At 47.1% G+C, this 27,069-nt stretch overlaps 1 protein-coding gene across 1 annotated transcript in view; it reads right to left on the reverse strand.

Annotated features, from left to right (window-relative positions):
- Positions 1–13,526, reverse strand: part of ANO1 (anoctamin 1) — a 303,304-nt gene extending 289,778 nt beyond the window's left edge. The window contains exons 1-2 of the mRNA XM_063944141.1: positions 13,434–13,526; positions 11,779–11,939 (exon numbers count right to left, since the gene is read on the reverse strand). The gene's annotated coding sequence lies outside the window, so the exon portion shown is untranslated. The remainder of the gene's footprint in view (positions 1–11,778; positions 11,940–13,433) is intronic.
- Between the last annotated feature and the right edge of the window lie 13,543 nt (positions 13,527–27,069).

Consider the following 27,069-nt stretch of genomic DNA (forward strand, 5'->3'; position numbering starts at 1 on the left):
CTGATACGTGCATTAAGCAGATGGAAGAATTAGGGTCAGGAGATTTCACCTGGAAGGTTTGTAACATGGTCATGTCCTTCTCCGTCCCTTATGTTCTCCCCGATGATGCATATTTCATATGCGGGAGAAAGGCGTACAAATGGCTTGCCCCAAACTCTGAAGGATTGTGTTATATTGGAAAAGTATTGCCTGAAGTGATGACTGTTACACATGACAAAATGAAGGACATACACCGTGGTGCCCAAGCTCCTTATACTCACACTCATTACGAGCACCGAGTTAAAAGACAACTGTCAGAAAGGTTAGAGCATCCGGCCTCCGATCTTATCCATGAATCCACCGGGATTCAGGTTCTGGTAGCGTTAGATTTCACTCGCACCGCTCGAGGAGTGATGAACTATAGATACATTTCCGCACTCGCCAATTTGTTAGATAATATCACTGAAATGTATGATGACACGTTTAGATACACTGGAAGAGAACTTCAAGCTTACAAAACAGAACTAGTTCAGCATAGGATGGTTCTTAATTATCTTACAGCAGTAACAGGCGGATATTGTGTTACATTGGCAACACAGTACGGCATAAAGTGTTGCACGTATATCACAAATAACACCGAGGATCCGGTAGAGGTCATAGACCAAAAGATGGACGATATTCTCCAATTGAAGTGGGAATTTCGTCGAAAACACAATCTCACCCTTGCTGCTGTAGGTAATGAGCTGACTGGTTGGGTGTCATGGTTGAACCCGCGAAATTGGTTCTCCGGTTTGGGAGACTGGGCTCAAGGAGTCATAATGGATGTTGGAAAGTTTCTACTATGTATCTTAGGTGTTGTTATATTTATTGGATTGATATTTAGATGCGGGCAGGCTTTAATGAGGTGCAAACAAAGTACAAGAGTGATGAGTTTGAGGAGTGAGGAAACCGTAATTAACCTGGATTTGATTTATGACCCAATGATAGAAACCAGGATGTGATGAAAATGCGATTATACGGTCCATTTCTTTCACCTGTTTTTCTGCTTTTCTCCAAGATACAAAGACCCCCCTTGGACGAGGAAGTTGACGAGACGCTATACAGACAACAGACAAGCACCAAAGATTAAGTTTTGACAACCTATGATATGGACACTTGATGAACTTTGCCATGGATCCCCAGTTTCCCTAGTATTTTTAAACTCACGCTAGCCCAACATTTTTGTAAATCTGATGGCACTGACAAAGCTATTTGCTCATGCCCAAGGAGCAATACAGCGCAAAGAAGACGACTCTCAACAGATACCGAACAAAAACTTCGACGACAGATGTACATTTACCTGACATAGAACATCATTGCATTTTCCATAAGTGTTCTTCATCTTCATCTCTACAACCCTCAGGTAATAACACACATAGTATAGGGAATACAGGCACAGATATCAGCAATCACATATTCCCCCATTCATGTATCATCAACTAAAATGTGCTCCCCATTTTGTTCAAAAAAAAAAAATCCGAAAAGAGCTCGGTAAAGTTTGACAGCCCATCCACAGACCTGTACCACAGGATAAGAAGGAATTCAAATGTATACTTCGCAATACCTCGAAGCTTGATTTACCACACGTACGGCACGATGATACATGACCCTCCAAACATGGACTCATACACACATGCTTCTGCTATCTCACTAGGTCATACCCTCTTCACACCTTCTCCTCTCTCCTCCCTTACCCAACCATGGAAATGAATTAACCCCTGACATATATTTTTCTCCTTTTGAAATGTTTTCAGGAAGTGGCAGTTATTATTGACTGCCAAAGGGTGGACTGTCAAAGTCAGAAAAATATCCCCATACACACTGCCATATTTGCACCGCACACTGGTCCGCGCTGCGCATGCGTACGCTCTCCCGTGAAGGCGCATACCCGCAATAGCGTGCACCCGCGGGCGCACGGTATGCGTATTTACGGTAGAGTTTATGTAGTCGTAGCGTGCGACTCATTCGTTACATATTTTCACAATTAATGTAGTTTGTAGATCATGATCCCTTTGATAGTTTCTGAAAGTTTGGTTAATATAGAATGTCCCTGAGCTGAGGAATCCCTCTTTGTATCGTAGGAAGGGTCTAACAGGAGTCATGCAGTAGTGTTTGGTACCCATCGGAAGAGTATTTAAATAGCAATATTCCGGTGTTGGTTTGGAGCGTATTAATCGCTCGTGCGAATAGTTATGGACATAAGAAGTTTATGTCCATTTCTACTATTTACTCATACTCAGGTATGCGGCGGGAAACCTAGTTCCCCACCCACCTGAGCTGTTTGAAATCGTCACAGCCCACCTGTATGAATCAACCTATGACCTTTTGTTATGATGCAGGGCCGAATTCCGACGTCCAATGGACAATGGGATTGTAGGGACTGTAGGATTGCATTGTGTGTGGGGCATAAATAGGCAGGCCGACCACATCCAGCTCTCACTCTTCAACGGTTCTCATTGCTGAAAATCGGGTGCTGGATGTCCAGGCGCATGCGATCGTTTCCCCTTGTGCGTAAGTTTCTCTCCGTAATCATTGTCTTATTGTGAGCCAATTTCTCTCATCTCTCTCCATTTCTCTCTCTCTCTCTCCTTTCTCTTTTCTCTCACATCTCCCCTAGACTAGTATTGTATTGTATTAGATAGTATTGTATTTTGGTTAGGAAGTCTCTGTTATATTGTAGTGTATCATTTGTACTGTTATCCCCTTTTACAAGTATATTAGATATAATACAGTTAATAGGCTTTGGACCCTAAACAGTTATCTGTGTATTTTCTATAGTGTTAAGTGTTCACTTGAGCGTCGGTGACGCTCAAGCAGCTTTGTAGTTAGTCAGGTTACACAAGGTTGCACTTACACCCTGTACTCACATTAAGGTATTCTGTGTATTTCATTGGTATAAGGTTTAGACATAAAGGTATAGCGTTGTGAGCGTCTGCGCCGCTGGTGATCTCCTCGTGGTCTCGAGCGTCCGCTACGCCATAGCGAATCATTACTCTAGTCATAGCCCTTAACGTGCTGTCCTGTGATCGCTGGGCCGTGAGCGAACGTGACGCTTGAGCGTCTCGCCTACGGCGGAGCGATCGTTACGCAACCAGCGTACCCGTACGGTACTTCTTAAGTAAACAGCGTACAGTGTTCTTAGACTTCATAAAGGGTTGTTTATACGACAAAGGAATTTAGCATTGTCAATATAATATCACACTAGTACTGCAGCCGGACAGGTAGATATATTTATTATGTAATGACTGATGACGGACCTGCTGGACACTGTCAGCTCAGCAGCACCGCAGACTGCTACAGTAAGCTACTATAGTAGTATGTATAAAGAAGAAAAAAAAAAAAAACCACGGGTAGGTGGTATACAATTATGGATGGACGAGCGACTGCCGACACAGAGGTAGCTACAGCCGTGGACTACCGTACTGTGTCTGCTGCTAATATAGACTGGATGATAATGAGGTGAAATCAATATATATATATATATAATATCACTAGTACTGCAGCCGGACAGGTATATATATTTATTATGTAATGACTGATGACGGACCTGCTGGACACTGTCAGCTCAGCAGCACCGCAGACTGCTACAGTAAGCTACTATAGTAGTATGTATAAAGAAGAAGAAAAAAAAAAAAAAACGGGTAGGTGGTATACAATATTATATATATATTATATACAATTATATATATATATATTAAACTGGTGGTGATTATTAAACTGGTGGTCAGGTCACTGGTCACACTATCAGCAACTTGCAAGTAGTACTCCTAAGCAGACAATCACAATATATATTATACTGGTGGTCAGTGTGGTCACAATGGCAGTGTGGCACTCTGGCAGCAAAAGTGTGCACTGTACGTTATATGTACTCCTGAGTCCTGCTCTCAGGCTCTAACTGCTCCCCACTGTCAGTGTCTCCCCCACAAGTCAGATATACATTATACAGTCACACTATCTATCTATCTATCTATCTATCTATCTATCTATCTATCTATCTATCTATCACTTCAGCAAGTAGTAGTACTCCTCCTAATGCTCCCCAAAATTACTACTGTGTCTCTCTCTACTCTAGTCTCACTCTCTTCTCTATAAACGGAGAGGACGCCAGCCACGTCCTCTCCCTATGAATCTCAATGCACGTGTGAAAATGGCGGCGACGCGCGGCTCCTTATATAGAATCCGAGTCTCGCGATAGAATCCGAGCCTCGCGAGAATCCGACAGCGGGATGATGACGTTCGGGCGCGCTCGGGTTAACCGAGCAAGGCGGGAAGATCCGAGTCGCTCGGCCCCGTGTAAAAAAAAATGAAGTTCGGGCGGGTTCGGATTCCGAGGAACCGAACCCGCTCATCTCTAGTAACCATACTTAAAATAAAATAACCTTATATACATAAACACCATCGTAGTCTCTTACAAATTATTTACAAATATTCACACCCTATCCAGAGCGCCAAAGGTATCCTTTCTCTTGCTATGTGTTAAATTGAGGAATACTTGAAAAGAATTCCTACCCTGGAAACCTAGGCTGCACAGATAAACTGTCTTCACATACACATATCAACTATTGGAGGGAGCGCAGAACACCCCCCACCTGCACAAAACGTGTCCCCAGGATCAATGCATTTCTGCCTTTTTCTTATTAATGGTAATATATATATATATATATAGTAAATAGGGTTTGTACTGCAAGGAAAACATTTCCCAGGGACATCCATGAATAGTAGTAGGCAGAACTATGGGAGGTCATTCCGAGTTGTTCGCTCGCAAGCTGATTTTAGCAGAGTTGTTCACGCTAAGCCGCCGCCTACTGGGAGTGAATCTTAGCTTCTTAAAATTGCGACCGACGGATTCGCAATATTGCGATTACAAACTTCTTAGCAGTTTCAGAGTAGCTCCAGACTTACTCGGCATCTGCAATCAGTTCAGTGCTTGTCGTTCCTGGTTTGACGTCACAAACACACCCAGCGTTCGCCCAGACACTCCTCCGTTTCTCCGGCCACTCCTGCGTTTTTTCCGGAAACGGTAGCGTTTTTTCCCACACGCCCATAAAACGGCCAGTTTCCGCCCAGTAACACCCACTTCCTGTCAATCACATTACGATCACCAGAACGATGAAAAAGCCGTGAGTAAAATACCTAACTGCATAGCAAATTTACTTGGCGCAGTCGCAGTGCGGACATTGCGCATGCGCACTAAGCGGAAAATCGCTGCGATGCGATAAAAAATACCGGCCCTCATTCCGAGTTGTTCGCTCTGTATTTTTTGTCGCATCGCAGCGTTTTTCCGCTTAGTGCGCATGCGCAATGTTCGCACTGCGACTGCGCCAAGTAAATTTGCTAAGAAGTTAGGATTTTTACTCACGGCTTTTTCTTCGCTCTGGCGATCGTAATGTGATTGACAGGAAATGGGTGTCACTGGGCGGAAACAGGCCGTTTTATGGGCGTGTGGGAAAAAACGCTACCGTTTCCGGAAAAAACGCAGGAGTGGCCGGAGAAACGGGGGAGTGTCTGGGCGAACGCTGGGTGTGTTTGTGACGTCTACACAGGAACGACAAGCACTGAACTGATCGCAGATGCCGAGTAAGTCTGGAGCTACTCAGAAACTGCTACGAGGTGTGTAATCGCAATATTGCGAATCCGTCGTTCGCAATTTTAAGAAGCTAAGATTCACTCCCAGTAGGCGGCGGCTTAGCGTGAGCAAAACTGCAAAAATCAGCTTGCGAGCGAACAACTCGGAATGACCCCCACCGAGCGAACAACTCGGAATGAGGGCCTATGAGAGATGCCAACTGTCCTATTTTGCAGGCACAGTCCCAGCACTTATCTCCGCCCTGAGACAAGACATGGATTGTGGTGGTACATATACATCCTTGCTTAATACATTTCCCAATGTTTTGCATGAGGAAGCTATGGCTGTAGTGGTGCATTAAGAGAGGAGGGGGCCCGTGTGAAGTCTCCATTTGGGCTCCCTCCTCTTTAGCCGGCAGCTCACTAGGAGACAAGAGCGCATGTGCAGGTCTCCAGATTAATGGCGTGGCAGCCATTTTTCTGGTGATTTGCCTACATTTCCCAGTGATTTGTGCAGCACTGCTGCTGCCGATGTGGGACTCCAGAGGGGTAAGTATTCAAGACAAGGGTGCAGGGTGAGCGGGGCTGGGCCTCCCTGGACCCAGGGCCCATGTGCACCGCACATCTTGCACCCATTATAGATATGTCACTGTATGTGCGTGAAACCTGGCTATACCTTACCTCCCAAGATGGCTCTTTCCAGGAAGGACAAAATGCTCTGTACCTTAACTTCCCTCTATCATTGCCATCACCTGTGGGGAAACATCTTTCTTATGAAACAACTAGTTCAACACATGACCTCCTCCGTGAGCCCGACGGCTCACTATCCCGATGGTCGGCATGCCGACCAACAGGGACTATTTCCACTCGTGGGTGTCCACGACACCCATAGAGTGGGAATGGTCGCCATCAAGCCCGCAAGGGGCTTGCTGCACTCGCCCCTCCCTGCTGGGATCCCGGCGTCGGTATGCTGCCGGGATCCCAGCGTCGGTAAGGTGACCGGCGGTCAGGAGACCGCCGGTCGCCAGTACTACACCCGTTCAACACAGGTGGTGACAATCATAGAGTAAGAGGGGAGTACAGGACCAGAGCATCATGTCATGTTGGAAGGTATGCTATACGTATTGCCAATGCTATTACGGTGTTAACACCTTTGGGGGGTCATTCCGAGTTGATCGCTCGCTAGCAGTTTTTAGCAGCCGTGCAAACGCTATGCCGCCGCCCACTGGGAGTGTATTTTAGCTTAGCAGAAGTGCGAACGATTCTTTCGCAGAGCGGCTTCAAATTTATTTTGTGCAGTTTCAAAACCTACTCAGCGCTTGCGGTCACTTTAGACCATTCAGTTCCGGATTTGACGCCACAAACCCGCCCAGCCACGCCTGCATTTTTACTGAAATGCCTGCGTTTTTCCCCACACTCCCTGAAAACGGTCAGTTGCCACCCAGAAACGCCCACTTCATGTCAATCACTCTGCGGCAGCCAGTGCGACTGAAATGCATCGCTAGACCTTGTGGGAAACTACATCGGTCATTGTACTTGTACATCGCGCGTGCGCATTGCGCCGCATGCACTGAAATGCTGTTTTTTAGCCTGATCGCTGCACAGCGAACAAATGCAGCTAGCGATCAACTCAGAATGACCACCTTAATCAACAGGCATGGCCCTATCTCCGGTGAAAACACTTTCGCCAAAGTTAGGACTTTTCCCGGCTTAATAAATATATCCATTGGCTAACAATTCTCATGTGTGACTATAGTACTGGTAGGTGACTGCAACGATCCTGATCTATTCATCAGTAAGTGGACCAGGTTATGACGGAGCATACGGAATCCATCACTCATTCAAATACATTAAAATCAAGTGCTTACTCCTCATGAAGGCTGGGCACAGGCACTATGTTACAGATGGGGCTATGGTTACGCCTGCACGCAGATGAAAAACAAGTGTTGGTGTCAGACACCTCAAGTTCTGTTAACTTTTATACATGTGCACGTCTGTTTCACACTTACAAAACAGACGCACATAGCGAAAAGACACACATGCGAGAGAAAATGTAAGATGTGCCAAAAAATTAAGGATGCAGCACGTTTACGGGGGTTGCGGTTGCAATACCTTTGCAATAGCAACCGCCGGTCACCCGATACCAACCCATTTACGGGATGCAGTCACCATGCTGATGACAAGTCAACATTCAAAATTATGACACCAGAAGGTCGACACTGACAGAATATCGACATGGTCTAAATGTTGACATTTCCATTAGAGGTAGGGTTAGCATTAGGGACAGGGTTGCTGTTAAGGTTATAGTTGGACTCACATGACAAAGACACTGTGCCTCCACCAGCTTTTGGACAGCGTCTTGAAGCACTGTGCTGTCCTCCAACAGAGTTGGTAAGCCCGACTTGAAAAAACGATGAGGAGGGAGACTGTGAAATTCCAGCCTGTATCCCTGAGACACAATATCTACTATCCAGGGATCCAGGCCAGATGATACCCAGACATGACAAAACTGTCTGAGTCTCGCTCCCACAGGTCCCACCATCGGGCCGTGCAGTCCACCGTCATGTGGAGGACTTTGGGGTACCTGAAGTAGGCTTTTGTTCCTGGCAACCTGCAGCGGCAGGTTTCATGGACTTAACCCGACCTCCCCTAAAGAAGGTATTGGATGATCTGGCCTTTCTAGGCTTGTTAAGCCGAAAGGACTGCTGCGCAGCTGAGGAGAAGGATTTCTTCGGAGCAGGTGCTGCTGAGGCAAGAAACGGAGACTTACCCGCTGTAGCGGTGGATATCCACGCGTCTAGAGCTTCCCCAAAGAGAGCCTGACCTGTATAGGGTAACGACTCCACACTTCTTCTGGATTCCGCGTCGGCCGACCACTGGCGGAGCCACAGTCCCGACGAGCTGAAACAGACATGGAAGATATTCCCGCAGCCATGGAACCCAGGTCTTTCATGGATTCTACCATAAAACCTGCAGAATCATGAATGTTGCGTAAATACAATGCAACATCATCCCTATCCATCGTATCCCAATCCTCAAGCAAGGTAGCCGACCACTTCACTATTGCCTTTGCAATCCATGCACTAGCAATAGTGCAGAGCCGGCCTTAGGCATAGGCAAACTAGGCAAATGCCTATGGCATTAGGTATGCTTAGGGGCACCAGCAGCTCCTGCTGATTAAAATTATATGCGGCATGCCTATATTCTGTGTGTGACTACCAGGGCCGGCGACAGGGGGGGTCAAAGGGGACACCTGTACCGGGCCCCAAGGATCAGAGGGACCCCAAGTATATGCCACTTAATGTCCTGCAGAGATGTGAGCAAGGAATCATCATGCAGTTATTGGGGAGAGACAGACCGCGGTGTGTGTGGAGGACTAAAGGAGAGATATACATATTTATATATCTGTATACTGTAGATAAATAAAAATATATATATTTATTTAAAAAACGTTTATTATATAGCGCAGCAAATTCCGTTGCTCTGAGGGGTCCCCAGAGATATCACTCTACCGGGCCCCAAGACGTCTGTTGCCGGCCCTGGTGACTACGGCTGTATCTGCATACGAAATGCTACGTTGCGTATATTCCTGGAAATCACTGTAATGTAGCATTTTGTATGCAGATACAGCCGCAGTCGCACACAGAATATAGAATGCATATCATTTTAAATCAGCAGAAGCTGCTTGTGCATCCTAGCCACATAGTAATGCAAATAAGATGCATTGTCATAAACAAAAGGCGCCCGACGTTAGCAGAGCTGCCAGCTAACTCATTCCAGGCATTTCCTGCAGAACTAGTGGCAGTGCTAGGGGGCACCAGCCAAAATCTTGCCTAGGGCATCATATTGGTTAGGGCCGGCTCTGCAATAGTGGAACGTAATATGGCCCCTGAAGCAGTGTACATTGATTTAAGCGTGTTATCAATTTTCCTATCTGCCGGCTCCTTTAAGGCGGTAGATCCCGGAACAGGTAAAACCACCTTTTTTAAGAGTCTAGATACAGATGTGTCAACAAACGGCGGGTTTTCCCACCTTTTCCTATCCTCCTCACTCAGGGAAAGGAAAAGCCACCAGAATCCTCTTAGGGATCTGAAACTTCTTTTTAGGGTTTACCCATGCTTTTTCAAATATAGCATTCAGCTCCTTTGACGCAGGGAAGGTTAGCGAGGCGTTCTTATTTTCAGTGAAAAAAGCCTCCTCAACCTGCTCAGGTGTGGTATCATTTACATTTAACACATCCCTGATAGCCTCTATCAACAATTGCACCCCCCTTGCAAGAGATGCGGACCCCCGCAACACATCCCTATCTGTAGTGTCAGAATCGGTATCCGTGTCGTTGTGTGTGACATGCACAAGCGCACGTTTGTGGGGGTATATATAGTGGGGTGTCCTGGGGTACCAGACACAGGCCATACTGTCATAGAGCTCTGTAATACCTGGGTTGCAGATTCATTACTAGCAACCCTGTCAGAAATCTGAGCACTCGGGTTCCCTTGCTGGTATCTGTGCTAATGGCATAAAAAGAATGTTAAAAGTAGCCGCAAACACCATAAACAAATCCTTACATAAGAGTCCTTATGGAAAGACAGGAGTGAAATCTCAATTCTATGTATTCAGTGTTCTGGAGTCCCTTGTCCACACAGACTCAATGATGTGAAGTAATTCTTTCTCTCAATAAAGAAGAAAAAGTCATAGTGCAGATCAGCTTGACCAGTGCTATCCTGGTTACATGGAATGCATACCTCCCAACTGTCCCGATTTTCGCGGGACAGTCCCGTTTTTTTGGGTCTGTCCCGCTGTCCCTCCCGCGGGCCGCAGTGTCCCGCGGTGGGGAGGGGACAGTTGGGAGGCTCCTGATCACTCACTGCTCTGCTCAGTTGAGAGCAGAGCAGCGGTGAATAGACGCTGTGCGCATGCGCACAGCGTCTATTCCAGTGAGTTAGAGGGAGAGGGGGCATGCCAGCAGCTCACAGAGCGCTGGCCATGCCCCCTCAGTGATGAAAACGGGGGCGTGGCTCGCGACCGTGGCCCTCCCGTGAAGCCACGCCCCCTCCAACACAGGCCACACCCCCTTTTCGACCGCGGGCGCGCTACGCGCGCCAAGATGTCCCTCCTTCCACTGCTTCAATGTTGGGAGGTATGGAATGGGATCATCCTGGGAGGATACATCCTCTGCAGCATATGACACAGTGTCCCTAGACATAGCTGAAGGAGACCACCAAACACACACACACGTGGGGGCAGACAGAGTTTCCCTCCCCAGAAATGGCAATAGAGAGGCTGAGATAGGAGCCAACCCACACACAACACTTTGTAGCAAGGAGAAACCCCTTGTCAGTGCTGACTGTGCTACTTAATAGGACACACAGTCTAATTTCAGCCTCCCCTCCCTTCTACAACCCCCTGGTACCGTGTACAGTAAGCTGGAGTTGCTGTGGAGGGACCTGAATCTTCTTCTCAGCACTTGCAGGCAGGAAAATGGCGCTGGCCTGGAACACTGCTGGGTCCGCTCTGAGGAGAAGCTCTGCCCTCTTAATGGCGCTATCTTCCCGCTCTTCAGATGATTATACTGGCCTGAGGAAAGTTGCTGGCTGAGATCCCTGGACCCCGACAGGCTTGCTGACCAGTGTGGGGGTAAGCGCCCCTCACAGCGCCGCACTATGTGCACTATTAATACCGCGCACCCTCCCCAATGCCGCCATCTTCACACCTTGCTAGCGGGGTCGGTGACTAACTCACCACTCTCTTCAGCCCTGTAAGGTGTAGGCGGCATGCTGCTGGGGCGAGCGGTTGCCCCGTGGCGGAGACCGATCAGACCCCTCTGGAGCTCAGTGTCCAGTCAGTGGAGTCAGTGGCTCAGATCCCGCAGGGCGGACACTGCTCCCCCCCTTAGTCCCACGCTGCAGGCAGGTTGTTGCCAACAGCCTCCTGTAAAAAAATAAACTAAATTAAAACTTTACCAGAAAAGCTCAGGAGAGCTCTCCTAGCTATGACCGGCTCCTCCGGGCACATTTTCTAAACTGAGTCTGGTAGGAGGGGCATAGAGGGAGGAGCCAACCCACACTCTCAAACTCTTAAAGTGCCAATAGCTCCTGGTGAACCCGTCTATACCCCATGGTACTAATGTGGACCCCAGAATCCTCTAGGACGTAAGAGAAAACATTTTGTGCAGTTTCTGAGTAGCTCTGAACTTACTCAGCCCTTGCGATCACTTCAGCCTGTCAGGTCCTGGAATTGACGTCAGACACCCGCCTTGCAAACACCTGGACACGCCTGCGTTTTCCTCTCCACTCCCTGAAAACGATCAGTTGCCACCCCGCAACGCCTTCCTGCTGTCAGTCACCTTGTGATCGCTGCTGCAATTGAAATATTCGTTAGAACAATCGCTGTCTGGCGTTCCCTGTCACAGGGCAGTGATGCGCGTGCGAATTGCGACCGCAGCGCATGTCGAACCCGATCGCACACTTTTCTCTCATACACAGTCACACTGACACTTACTCTCATACCCAGCTACACACTCTCATACACGATGACATACTCCCTCATACACATTTACATTTTACATACACACTGAGGCAGACTCTCATACACTGACACCATACTTGCCTACCCTCCCGGAATGGCCGGGAGGCTCCCGAAAATCGGGTGACCCTCCCGGCCCCCCGGAAAGGTGGGCAAGCCTCCCGCTTTCCCCCTCGGCCACCCGCAGCAGAGAACATGCGGGCGGCCCGAGGGGGTCCGATGACGCGATTCGCGCTGAATCGCGTCATCATAGCTCCGCCCCCCGCTATGCAGCGCCTCGTTTCTCGGCACAGCACAGCGGGGGGCGGAGTCACAATGACGTGAGTGCGATGCCACGCCTCCGGACCGCCCATCCTACTGCCGGCCACGCTCCCGAACCGGCTATCCTGCTGCCGGCCGCGCTCCCCATACACCTACATCGCTGCCTCCTCCCGGAGGAGGAGGCAGCAAAGTAGGTAAGTATGACTGACACTCACTCTCTGACTCAGTACACTGACAATCACTCTCATACACACTGCCACTCACTTTCTCATACCCACCTACCCTCTCTCTCTCTCTCTCTCTCTCTCTCATACACGCTGACACTCACTCTCTCAGACACTCCCATACCAACTGACACAGACTTTCACACCACCCTCATACACACTGAGGCAAACTCAACACACTTATACACTCCCTCATACACATGCTCACACACTTTCATACTCACTGACACTTTCACACATCGAGACACAGGGGTCTACTCATGAAGCAGTGAAAACTGTGGAGAAGTGAGCCAGTGGAGAAGAACCAATCAGCATTGACGTAACATTTATAATTTGCATATTATAAAATTATACAGAGCAGCTGATTGGTTGCCATGGGCAACTACTCCACTGGCTCACTTCTCCACTTTTTATACTACTTCATAAATAGACCCCACAATCTCTTATCCATACCTACACTATATCATACACACTGACACACACTCCCTGGCACTTTGGCACACTCTTTTGTACACACTGATACACTCCATCCTACACTTTGACAACCAATCAGCATTGACGTAACATTTATAATTTGCACGCTATAAAAGTATCCAGAGCAGCTGATTGGTTGCCATGGGCAACTTCTCCACTGGCTCATTTCTCCACTTTTATCACTACATCACCCATAGTATCTTATTCATCCTCACACTGTCTCATACATACTTAGACACACTGACCCACACTGACATAGCTTTTCTCACACACTGACACACATTCTCACACATAATGATACGCGCTCTCACACACAATGACACACATTTGCTCTTTCTCTCACACACTCACACAGTGACTCGCAGTTACCTCTCCCTGCTGTCTCCTCCTCTCCCAGGCAGTGGACAGGTCTGTGCACCTATTGGCTCAGTGACTGTGTGATGTAAGTCAGGCTGCCTGATCAGGAAACTCCTCAGCATTACAGCAGGGTTGAGGCTAGATCCAAATGGCCTAAGGGACCTTTTCTGTCAGGGGGAGGAGCCACGACACAAGGGGGAGGAGCTATGCCAGCGGGTCAGTTGATCTAGTATCCACGCCACCAACTATTACCTTTAGTAATTAGGTGGCGAGCGAAGCGGAGCGTAGCGAGCCGTCGTGCCCGAAGCGTGGTGAGCGAAGCGTGGTGAGCGAAGCGAGCCCGCGAGGGTACTTTTCGGGTACCTTGTTCGGCTGTAGCTCCTCCCCCTGGTGACGGGTCTTCTCCCCTAGGTACGTCACAAGGTCCCTTCTCCCATTCCGATATAGAATCAACCATTACAGCAGGCCACAGACAGGGGGAGAGGGAGGGATGAGCCCATGCGGCAGCCCACTGTATCCCTGGGCCATAGGCAGCTGCCCTAAGATTCGTCTTTTATCGCTAGGCTCATTGTGCATGTATTATATGATTTTGTGGGGGGAATTCAAATGTTTTTTAGGCACCCTCGTCCCAGTGGAGCAATTCAGTTGTTGCTCTGTTTGGGCGCAAACACCACAGGAGCCTATTATTTCTTCTCTCCCCCTCCTGAGGTGGCGAGCAGAAATGTTTAAAAAGTCTGACTTTTTGCACATTTCCCTTGCCACCCCCAATAGTGTAGATAGGTCTACCTGCTTTACGCGACTAAGCCCTGTCTGTTTGAACGCATTTAATTGAACATTAGGGACAATTCAGACCTGAATGCTGTTGTGAGAATTTGCACAGTGGCCGATCATCTAATGACTGCGCATGTATGTGTATCGCAATGTGCAGGCGCAAGCCCAAACAGCGACAGGATGGTGCGAAAACTTTGATCGCTAGGCATATGCAGTGATTGAAAGGAACCGGACATTTATGGTTGGTAACTGGCCCTTTTCTGGGAGTGTCAGGGAAAACGCAGGCGTTCCCAAGCGTTTTCTGGGAGGGTGTGTGACGTCATCTCCGGCCCCGATCAGCCTGTTTCTATCGCACTGGAGGAGTAAGTATTGAGCTACGCACAGGCTGCACAGACTGGAAAAAACATTAGATGGTGATTGAGTTGCGAACAGATTTGCAGCGGTCCGCTGTCTGGCGGAATTTCCGCATGGAGTACACATGCATTTGCACAAGGCAGGATTTCACTCTCCCTGGGCGGCGACTATCTGATCGCAGACATCTGCACATTTGCAGCACAGTGATCAGGTCTGAATTAGGCCTATTGCTCCGTCTAATGCGGCAGGCGATCGGGCGTGACGTGGTTTAGGCTCCAGAAAAACACCGGTATGTGTTGTTCGTTCTCAAAGTGTGTTTATTTTCTGCTGGCTACCATGAGTGCTCATGTGTCCTGTTAGAATGGGAGAGCACTATTGCGCATGCTCCAATATGGCTTCTCCAGGGATGCTTCATTCTCTAACCAAGATGGCCGCCGGATTTAGTTCTGCGCATTCGCACAGCCATCTTGTTGGACTACTCCCCCTTAGGTCCAAGAAACCTGCATGATGTACCTGCATTACTGCTGTTCCAGCATCCTGCACCGCTACTGGCACTTGATGTACAACCATCGGCTGGTGAAGCTGTTACAACCCCGCTCCGCTACAAGCTCAGCTTCATGCATTAGCCAGTGTAACCACAGTGAGTACGGCCAGGTCAGGTACTTTTTGGGGGGTGTGGCCTAATCATGGGAGGTGTGGCCTTGCACCCTTAGGAAAAAAAATACAGAAAAAAATAGTACTTTAAGCATCTAACTGGCCACACTGCAGCCCAGCACACAGCAGCATATGTTGGGCTGAGGAGAAGAGCTGCAGCCGCTGTTGCCAGGTAAGAGGGGACGACAATTTGGGCCCAAGCTGGGCCCCTCCATCAGGCCTGGGCCCGAGTAAAGAGTACCTGCTGCACCTCCTCTTGGCACCAGGGAGTACGGCTGTGCCTAAAACTCTCAATAAAGCACACTACTTATTAGGCCATTGGACTGGTCTTTGGGTTAGGAACATTCCACTGGTGCGGTGTGTATACTACTTTGCAATACCTCCGTATGTACAAACATATTTCCAACATGTCCCAATATCTGGTATAAATGGGTTTTATGGGCGAGTGCTTGAAGAGGTGTGATACAGCTGGATTTTGGGGAATTGTGCTACATATATGCTGTAAGACGTTTGTGTCACCATGAAACATGTAATATCTGCAGCCCATATACAGACAAATGCTTTTATTAATGCACATTAAGGGGGAGACGTACTAAGCAGTGAAAAGAGCAGAGAAGTGAGCCATTGGAGAAGTTGCCCTTGGCAACCAATCAGCTGCTCTGTATACTTTTATAGTATGCAAATTATAAATGTTACGTCAATGCTGATTGGTTGCCATGGGCATCTTCTCCACTGACTCACTTCTCCACTTTTTTCACTGCTTAGTACATGTCCCCCTAAGCCACATTTCTTCTTCCTAGATTGACAACATATAGAAATGTTGTAAACTGACCTCCATAGTTGTTGCATTTGAATGTTCCCAATGATGCCCATTTTATTATACTATTCACTCTCTTGTATTTGTCTGTGCCGTTCATGGCCAAAAATCAGGTAAGTGTGTCCGCACCGTCCGGACTCCTCCACTCATCACCTGAAAGATGACAGTCAGTTTCCGTGAGTCATATTTGCCCGTTAATCCTCTTGGTACTCAGAGCTTTGTTACTAATTCCACATTAAATACTGGAGAAGAAAACACGATGTTTTCCCTCATAGAGGAACTGTGCATGAGCTGCATATATTGATCCGAGATGCAAATCTCAGTAAAGCCACCGCATAATCTCCAAGATCCGCAGTAGGTTTGTAGCGTGAAATTCAAGGAACTGAATATATTTTCATGTCCTTTGGCTACTGAACCAGAGAGACGTAGAGAACCGATCAATGGGCCTAATTCATGTTCCCATGCATCCGCCGATGTTCATGCAATGGAGCGATTATCGTCAGACTGCGATGACATTGCGCATGTGCCTTTGCGATCACGCTCGCAGTGAAGATATGATTGGCAGTACAGGACCATTTAGAGAGTTAACAGAGAGTGGCAGCAAAAAACGTAGGCGCGTTATGGCCATTTTTGGGGCATGTATCAGCCTCAAGAATGTGATCATGTATGTAGAGAAACATGGCGCCAGTATCGCTACTGCCGCAGCCAGTCTACGTAACCATAGATTCTCCATACGCATTCGCAGCGTATAGGCAGTGGGTATACCAATACTGCATGTGTCCCAGAGGGGAAATATATAAATAATCCTTTCCAAAAGGAGAAGGGTCTTCTAGGTCTACGAAGTTACTGCTCAGCCATTGCTTGTGCAGGCACATAAATTCTGTCTTCAGTTTGGCCTAGTTTAGAGAGGACTATCTACAATGGGATCCGGTCAGGCGAAATTCCGACTACGGAATACTGACACTACTCGGAATGCTGCCACCAGCATCCCAACATTTATCACTATTCTGAGGCTTGGATCCCGAACAATGATTTCACAGGCCCCCACACAGGTAAGCTGTGGTGTAGGGGGTTGGGGACTCCAGGCTGCGGGAAAAGGAAGGGTTATGTTTAGGCTGCAGGGAGGGAAGGGTAGGGTTAGGCACCACCGGGGATGGTTAGGGTTAAGCTGTGGGGGGTAGGGGGGGGGGGGGGGTTAGGTTTAGGTTGCATTTGGGAAAGTTGGGTTAGGGTGATTAGGCATCAGCGTTACCTTTGTTAATTACTAAATGTCAGTATTTTAAACAACGGGATGACACTGTCGGTATTTTGACAGCCGGCACCCAACCGCCGGGAAATCTGGCTCTGATACTAGCCAGTGCCTCCCCAGCTAATGTGTTTAGACGTAAGCCACCAATGTAATCTAGTTTATAGGAGACACACATACACCGTCCCATACAGATGCTGAACTGAGCTTGGCAGTAGTGTCTCTTCAAATGGTCTATGCAGTGAGAAAAACATCCATTTCCTCCGCTCTTTTCAGATCCGGTAAATGAGGCATCAATGTTTGACAACACTTTTAATTGCCTGGGGATCAAAAGAACAGAAACTGTTTGATGGTTATGCTTAAAGTTTATTGAACTATACTCTAGAAACCTTTCAGTAAACATGATATGAAGAACCAGGGTCTAGAGACAGGAAGTTTCATACATACTGTATATTTGCTGTTACTGCCTTATGCACAGTACAGTTATATATAGGCTTACCATATTATCCCTTTAAACTGGGACACTCATTAATTACACAGGTTCTGTGGCTGATTAAAGCCAGGTGAAATGCAGACTTGATGTCAACCAGCCACAGGACCTGTGTAATTCATGAGTGTCCCGGTATAAAGGGCTAGTATGGTAAGCCTACAGTAGTTATATACCTTTTATTCCCACAGCTATAGTTATAGACCATGTGAAGAGGCTTGCCATAATATCCCTTTAATATCCTTTAATATGAGACACCTATGATTTACACAGGTTCTGTGGTTGGCTACATTCAAGCCTGCATTTAACTAGTGGTGCCAATATGCAGTCCCATGCATTTTCTTAGAGCTGCACAAGTGGGGGCAGGCCGGAGGAGAAGTAGGGGCAGGACAGATGATGAGTGGGGGCGGGATAAATGACAAGTTGGGGTTGTGAGGATGATAAGTGGGGGCAGTGCTGATAAGAGTGGGAGGGCCGAAAAAGTGGGGTTGGGCCCCATTGTCTTATATGCCACAGGCCCATTGACCACTTCATCCATCCCTGATATAGCCCCACCAGCCCATTACAGACCCCAAATAACAACCATATTACAGTAATAGCTCTGAGTCCTCTCTGCCGCTTTACATAATACCCCACACTACACGTTCCTGATCTGCAGAACATGCGTGAATCTGAGCTACAATGACTATGAAACTGGATTTATATGGGCAATTATGGGATCGGTATGAAATACCTCCAATCAAAATACCGACGTTCAAAATCCCGACACCAATTGACCGATGGTCAAAATACCGACATGGTCAAAATACCGACACGGACAAAATACCGACATTTAAAATACCGACAAGGTCAAAATACCGACATGTAAAATGCCGACAGGTCAAAATACCGACATGCATTTTTTGATGTTTTTTGTGTGTGTATGTCGACATAAATCAACATGGACACCATATAAAGTGTACCGCGTCCCCTCGCATGGCTCGCTGCGCTCGCCATGTTTTGGGCACGGTGCCTCGCTGCGCTCGGCACACTGTTATGTTCCCCCTCCAGGTCCACTGGGATGGTAAAGTATGAACAAGTCGGTTTCAATGAAAAAAATCATGAAAAACTTGTGTCGGTATTTTGACCTGTCGGCATTTTACATGTTGGTATTTTGACCTTGTCGGTATTTTAAATGTCGGTATTTTGTCCGTGTCTGGATTTTGACCATCGGTCAATTGGTGTCGGGATTTTGAATGTCTGTATTTTGATTGGAGGTAAACTGACTGCATCCCGGCAATTATATTCAATACAAAACATGCCTAGTTTTGTACTGAACATTTCTGTAGCTGGGGAGTCAGGGGGAGAGGCTAAGTAGCAGATGACAGGATGAGGAAATAAAGAAATAGGAGGGTGGGAGAGGGAGGAGCAGAAGAAGGAAATGGGGAGAAGATGGCGGTTGGGTGATTTTCTTAAACATCCCGAACCGGTATCCAGATGATAGGTTGACAGTATCTAGGATGACAGGTACATTTTTTTGACATACATTAAGATCAACAGGTTCAAAGGTCAACATGGAAATGGCCATCACACAAATTGTTGACCCAAGTTTTTGTTGGGGTCTTACATATTTTCCCAACTTTTGCTTGATTTACTATCAACGTGGACTATGATTGAGAATAGTAACCTTGCCTGAAGCGTGGCGAGCGAAGCATGCCCACAAGGGTACACGTATCCACTGGTTGTGGTCACATACGATGGAACATACAAAAGGACACTCAAAAAAACTTAAAAACCTGTAGCGACCATTTCTGTGTCGACCTTTTGACCCTGTCGACCTTACCACTGTCTACCTTTTACCTGTTGACCTTTTGACCCTGTTGATCTAAGGCATGTCGACCATACGGGGTGACCTAATGACTGTCTACCTAGATACTGTGCATCCTCTATACCACACCGCCCTAAAGGAGTTCCACAGGGGATAACAGCAATATTGCTGGTGAAGGATTTGCCCCACCCCCTACCTGTGATGTCATGTGTTCTTGTGTGGCAGGGTCATGTGACCAGCACATGGTGCAAAATTCCACTGATGTAGCGGACAGGTGCAATATTCATGCGACTAAAGCCTATCAGTTCACTATAAATGGCGGTTTCCACAGTGGTTTAGATGATAGCACCCTACAGACACTATGTAAGCTGGCAATGGTATTTATATCTAGGTATTGGGTAAAGAACCTAAGAATGTTGTCATTAGGGGGGTAATTCCAAGTTGATCGCAGCAGGACATTTTTTAGCAGTTGGGCAAAACCATGTGCACTGCAGGGGAGGCAGATATAACATGTGCAGAGAGAGTTAGATTTGGGTGGGTTATTTTGTTTCTGTGCAGGGTAAATACTGGCTGCTTTAGTTTTATACTGCAATTTAGATTGCAGATTGAACACACCACACCCAAATCTAACTCTCTCTGCACATGTTATATCTGCCTCCCCTGCAGTGCACATGGTTTTGCCCAACTGCTAAAAAATTTCCTGCTGCGATCAACTTGGAATTACCCCCTAGGAGCGCTGCAGGAGTATGATCCATTTTACCAATTAGGTATCAATATAGAAAAGTTAAGGCACAATAACAGTTTTCTTTAATAGGCTGCATCGGTCTCAGCATTGTGTACAGAGAGACTCTCCATCTGGAAATAATAGAATATCCAGGAATTTCCTGCTTCATCAGATGTCACATATACTGTACTAATTATATCTGAATCAAAAGTGACTTATCTAACCAGATTGGAGGAAAAGAACGTATTCTAGAATGAACACAAGATACAAATATAACTAAGGGCCTAATTCAGACCTGGGGGTAAATTTACTAAGATGGGAGTTCTATTTAAGATGGGATGTTGCCCATAGCAACCAATCAGATTCCAGGTATTATCTTCTGGAAGGTGCTAGATGAATGAGAAGTAGAATCTGATTGGTTGCTATGGGCAACATCCCATCTTAAATAGAACTCCCATCTTAGTAAATTTACCCCCTGATCGTAGCAGCAACTTTGTTAGCAGATGGGCAAAAACCAAGGTGGCCCTTCCCGAGTTGTTCGCTAGCTGCATTCATTTGCAGCGCAGCGATTAGGCAAAAAAACGGCAGTTCTGCGTATGCGGCACAATGCGCACGCGCGTCTTTCTATTACAACAAACGATGCAGTTTCACACAAGGTCTAGCAACGCTTTTCAATCGCACTGCTGGTCGCAGAGTGATTGACAGGAAGTGGGTGTTTCTGGGAGGTAACTGGCCGTTTTTGGGGAGTGTGTGGAAAAACGCAGGTGCGTCAGATACAAACGCAGGCGTGCCTGGGGAAACGCAGGCGTGGCTGGCCGAACGCAGGGCGTGTTTGTGACGTCAAAACAGGAACTAAACAGTCTGAAGTGATCGCAAGCGCTGAGTAGGTCTGGAGCTGCTAAGAAACTGCACAATCTTTTTTTGTAGCAGCGCTGCGATCCTTTCGTTCGCACTTCTGCTAAGGTAATATACACTCCCAGAGGACGGCGGCTTAGCGTTTGCACTGCTGCTAAAAGCAGCTAGCGAGCGATCAACTCGGAATGAGGGCCCATGTGCAGTGCAGGGGGTGGGGGGTCTAAGGCAGATAACATGTGCAGAGAGAGTTAGATTTGGGTGGGGTGTGTTCAACTGAAATCTAAATTGCAGTGTAAAAATAAAGCAGCCAGTATGTACCCTGCACAGAAACAATATAACCCACCCAAATCTAACTCTCTCTGCACATGTTATATTTGCCCCACCTGCAGTGCACATGGGGCCTAATTCAGGCCTGAACGCTCGTTAGCAATTTTTTGCAGCGCTGTGGTCAGATAGTCGCCGCCTATAGGGGAGTGTATTTTCGCTTTGCAAGTGTGTGATCGTATGTGCAGCCGGGCGCTACAAAAAATATTTGTGCAGTTTCTGAGTTGCCCACAACTTACTCAGCCGCTGCGATCACTTCAGCCTGTCCGGGCCCGGAATTGACGTCAGACACCCGCCCTGCAAACGCATGGACACGCTTGCGTTTTTCCAAACTCTCCCTGAAAATGGTCAGTTGCCACCCACAAACGCCTTCTTCCTGTCAATCTCCTAGCGATCGGCTGTGCGAATGGATTCCTCATACAACCCATCGCACAGCAACGATCCACTTTATACCTGTGCGACGCACCTGCGCATTGTGGTGCATACGCATGCGTGGGTTCTGACCTGATCGCAGCGCTGCAAAAAACGCTAGCGAGCGATCAGGTCTGAATTACCTCCATGGTTCTGCTCATCTGCTAACAAAGTTGCTGCTACGATCAGGTCTGAATTAGGCCCTAAGAACATTCGTGTTATAAACTGAAATACATTAACATTTACTTAATGGAAATACAATTGCCTGATTCCCAGTGTTGTGTCTGCTTGATTGACGACAGATCATGTGTGGTGATTATCGGATTTAAGTAACTCGGCTGATGTTCAGGAGTTTGAGTTCTTTCAAGTTGACTGTTCTGCTCCTCCTGAGTCCTGATGTCCAGGACCTGAGAGTTACATTCAACGTCATTCAGGGTAGCCTTGACCGTATTGGTAGTCAAGTGTGTTGTTAGAAACACCACTTTAATCCAAATCAAAAACATGAACATACAGGGTTAGCACACATAAAGCAAATATAATGAAACTGGCTCTACTGGGTGAAAGGTAGGAGCCTTTCAATTCAATTATGCAAAACATCCAGCATTTCGAGCCTCCAAAAGAAAAAAAGTCCAAATAGAGAGACCAAACATGTGACATCCAAACTGGAAATAGGCAGATGTCCCAAACCCAATGCGTTTCATCTAGCAAGACTTCTTCAGGGGTTAGTAACGAAACCCCACACACTGAAAAACCATTCTTTTGCTGGTGCGGTTCCGGTATGAATGGTCAACCATGTTATGGTCGACAGTCATTAGGTCAACCACTATTGGTTGACATTGGCATGGTCGACGTAGACAAATGGTCGACACATGGAAATGGACGACACATGAACAGGTCGACATGAGTTTTTTTACTTTTTTGGTGTCATTTTCTGCGTGGTCGACCTAATGACTGGTCCAAACGGCTATCTCCTGGTGCAGCCTCCCTAAAAGACACTGCTGATCGTAGAATTAAGAATACACTCAAATCTTTGTATACAGCTGCTGGGGTGGCACAGAGACCCACTATAGCATATGGGTGGATTACTAAGGCCATCGCAAAATGGTCAGATAACCTAATTGAGGGGTTAGGTACCTTACCTAAGGGGGAGATTATTTTACTCCTGCAACATATACAGGACTCTGCAAATTTTATGGTGGAAGCCCTAAAAGAAATAGGCTTAGTTAATGCACACACCACCGCTATGGCAGTGTCAGCACGCAGGGGCTTATGGCTACGCCAGTGGACAGCCAACGCGGACTCCAGGAAAGGCGTGGAAGCCTACCCTTCACAGGAGAGGCCTTATATGGAGATGAACTAGACAAATGGATCTCCAAAGCTACTACAGGTAAGTCCACATATTTTCCTTCTGCAGCTCCCCCAGCCAGGAAGGCTTACTCATGACCTAATCTACAGTCCTTTCGGACTGCCAAGTTTAAGGGCAAAACCAGAGGTTCTTCTACAATCACCAGAGGCGCTAGAGGTAAACCACAAAAACCAGCAATTGCAGGTTCACAGGAAGTTGGAACAGAGCTCAAGTTCTGCCTCCTCAAAGCCTTCAGCATGACGGTGGACCGTGATGCCTGGAAGAACGGGTGGTGGGAGCCCGACTAAAATTTTTCATTCACATTTGGACAACATCATGCCAGGATCCCTGGGTCATAGATCTTATTTCCCAGGGTTACAGACTGGAGTTTCAGGAGCTCCCACCTCACAGATGCTTCCTGGTAAGCATGATTTGAAGAAAGTATAACCTTACAGGACACGATTAAAAAAACTGGTACAGACTCAGGTCATTGTTCCAGTTCCACCTCATCTGCAAAACAAAGGATATTATTCCAACCTGTATGTAGTACTGAAACCGGACGGTTCGGTAAGGCCGATTTTGAACCTCAAGTCATTGAACCCGTACTTACGGGTGTTCAAATTCAAAATGGAGTCTCTGAGAGAGGTGATCTCAGGTCTGGAGGAAGGGGAATTCCTAGTGTCTCTGGATATCAAGGATGCGTACCTCCACATTCCAATCTGGCCGCCTCATCAGGCTTATCTACGGTTTGCACTGCAGGACTGCCACTACCAGTTCCAGGCCCTGCCATTTGGTCTCTCCACGTCACCGAGAATGTTCACCAAGGTGATGGCAGAGATGATGTTTCTACTCCGCAAACAGGGAGTGAACATAATTCCCTACCTGGACGATCTTCTGATAAAGGCACCATCCAGGGAGCTTCAGTTTGGTCAGTCAGTTCTGCAGGAACCTCAGCACTCTCCCACCCGGTTTGGGAGCTTTGGTACCTCCCCATGGTACTAAATTGATCCCCAGTTTCCTCTAGGACGTAAGAGATAATAGGTTTTTAATTATCTACTGGTAAATCCTTTTCTCGTAGTCCATAGAGGATACTAGGCGCCCGGCCGGTGTGCTTCGTTCTTCCTGCACTGTTAATTGGTTAAGTATTCTAGTTTGTTCAGCTGTTGCTGTTCATGATTCAAGTTTGGTTAGCATGGCTTTTCTATTGTTCAGTGTGCTGGTTCGTAATCTCACCACTGTCCTTATCTATACTTCTCTCAAAGTATGTCCATCTCCTCGGGCACAGTTTCCTAGACTGAGTCTGGTAGGAGGGGCATAGAGGGAGGAGCCAGTGCACAGTATCAAATTCTTAAAGTGCCCAAGGTTCCTTGTAGACCTGTCTATACCCCAAGGTACTAAATGGATCCCCAGTATCCTCTACGAACTACGAGAAAAGGATTTACCGGTAGGTAATTAAAATCCTATTTTTTCAAACCCAGTCTGTGACACATTAGTTAGGAGTTGAGTGGCTGGTACTTTATCTCCGTTCACTTTATCTCCATTCAAGGCTTAGGTGGTCATTCCGAGTTGTTCGCTCGCAAGCCGATTTTAGCAGCATTGCACACGCTAAGCCGCCGCCTACTGGGAGTGAATCTTAGCTTCTTAAAATTGCGAACGAAAGATTCGCAATATTGCAAAAAAACTTCTCTGTGCAGTTTCTGAGTAGCTCGAGACTTACTCTGCCAGTGCGATCAGTTCAGTGCTTGTCGTTCCTGGTTTGACGTCACAAACACACCCAGCGTTCGCCCAGACACTCCTCCGTTTCTCCAGCCACTCCCGCGTTTTTCCCAGAAACGGTAGCGTTTTTTCACACACACCCATAAAACGGCCAGTTTCCGCCCAGTAACACCCACTTCCTGTCAATCACATTACGATCGCCTGAACGAAGAAAAAGCCGTGAGTAAAATACCTAACTTCATAGCAAATTTACTTGGCGCAGTCGCAGTGCGAACATTGCGCATGCGCACTAAGTGGCAAATCGCTGCGATGCGAAGAAATTTACCGAGCGAACAACTCGGAATGAGGGCCTTAGTAAATATAACCCTTAAATCACTGGTCCATAAGAACTTCTTCCAGTCTCCACTAGTCATTGATGATAACTGTGAAACAGCTTTAAGTAAAAACTTTTTGGGAGGTGATGGATTCTAAAAAGGAGGTTTCAGAGACATCAAACTTGTATTTTCCCCAGTTTGGCAAATAACTGTTTGTCCCTTACTGACTGTAATGCCATCCTTAGGCGTTTCTGGTGATCAGAAAGGGAGAAGAAAAATATAAGAATATCACTGAGGTAAACTACAATGAACCCATCCCAAGAAGTTCCTGAAAGACTCATGGGGGTAAATTTACTAAGGTGGGAGATTTTTAGATCTGGTGATGTTGCCCATGGCAACCAATCAGATTCTACTTACCATTTATCTAGCTGCTTCTAGCAGATAATAGATATAATCTGATTGGTTGCTATGGGCAACATCACCAGTTCTAAAAATCTCCCACCTTAGTAAATTTACCCCATTGACGGAGTACTGATAGATGGGTGTAGTATGGTATGCCGGCGGCTGGGCTCCCGGCGACCAGCATACCTGCGCCGGCATACCGACAGCGTGGCGAGCGCATATGAGCCCCATGCAGGCTCGCTGCAATCACCACGCTGCGGGCATAGTGGTTATTCTCCCTCCAGGGGGGTCGTGGACTCCCACGAGGGAGAAAAAGTGTCGGTATGCCGGCTGTCGGGATTCCGGCGCCGGTATACTGTGTGCCGGGATCCAGACAGTCGGCAACCTGAAGAAGATCACCCCTGATAGATAGCCGGAACAGTGCAAGAATTGAACAAGCCTTGTCTAATGGGGACATTAACCAAGCAGTGATAAGAGCGGAGAAGTGAGCCAGTGGAGAAGTTGCCCCATCAACCAATCAGCAGCTCTGTATCATTTTATAGTATGCAAGTTATAGATATTACTTCAGTGCTGATTGGTTGCCATGGGCAACTTGTCCACTGGCTCACTTCTCCGCTCTTATCACTGCTTAGTAAATGTCCCCTAAACGTCGTCGTTGTGTGATCCTATGCTCAGTCTGTCTCTCCGGTCTTAAGGTTTGATATGTGTAAAATGTGTGCAGGTCAGTACAGTTGCATATACTGTATGACGTGTGCTCACTTTTTCGAGCAAGTGCAGTGCGATTTTACGCTGCCTCTATGTATCAAATTCTCTGAACGTAATAATGAATAATGATTTTATTGCCTAATACTTTATTTTATAGTTCTTGATCCAGTCTGATAGTGGGGTATAAAGTATTGTTTGTTTACCCTGTGATAATCTGTTTGGTACAGTACACAGCAGGTAAAACAATAGCCTTTTATCTCACTGTGGGGAAACAACGGCCTATTACGTCACATGGCGATCACTACGCCTTCAGCATGGTGGATGAAACTAGAACACCTGTCTTTACACAGTCGCCATAGTGACTAGGGGCAGTTCACACCTGAATTGCAGCGTATTCTGTTTTAGGTTCATCTTGCATTGTAATGAGTAAGGAGGTTTCATCTGAGGAACATAATCGTGTTCTACATCTGAGGAACATAATCGTGTTCTACAGGAGATGTATTCACTGCGGGGAGGAGGCTGCTAACTGCACCGGAGGGAAAAACGCTATTGGGTTACCCAGTGTGTACATAGCCGTACATGATATCACCATCAAGCACACATTATTGTCACATTGTAGTATATACAGATCTATTAAGTTTGAACCATGATTGCCTTCATATCCTGTCCGGAAGAGCTATCGCTGCCCCGCCTCCTGCGGAACAATGACGCAGTTT

This window comes from Pseudophryne corroboree, chromosome 11 (assembly GCF_028390025.1).
Source record: "Pseudophryne corroboree isolate aPseCor3 chromosome 11, aPseCor3.hap2, whole genome shotgun sequence".
Classification (NCBI taxonomy): Eukaryota; Metazoa; Chordata; class Amphibia; order Anura; family Myobatrachidae; genus Pseudophryne; species Pseudophryne corroboree.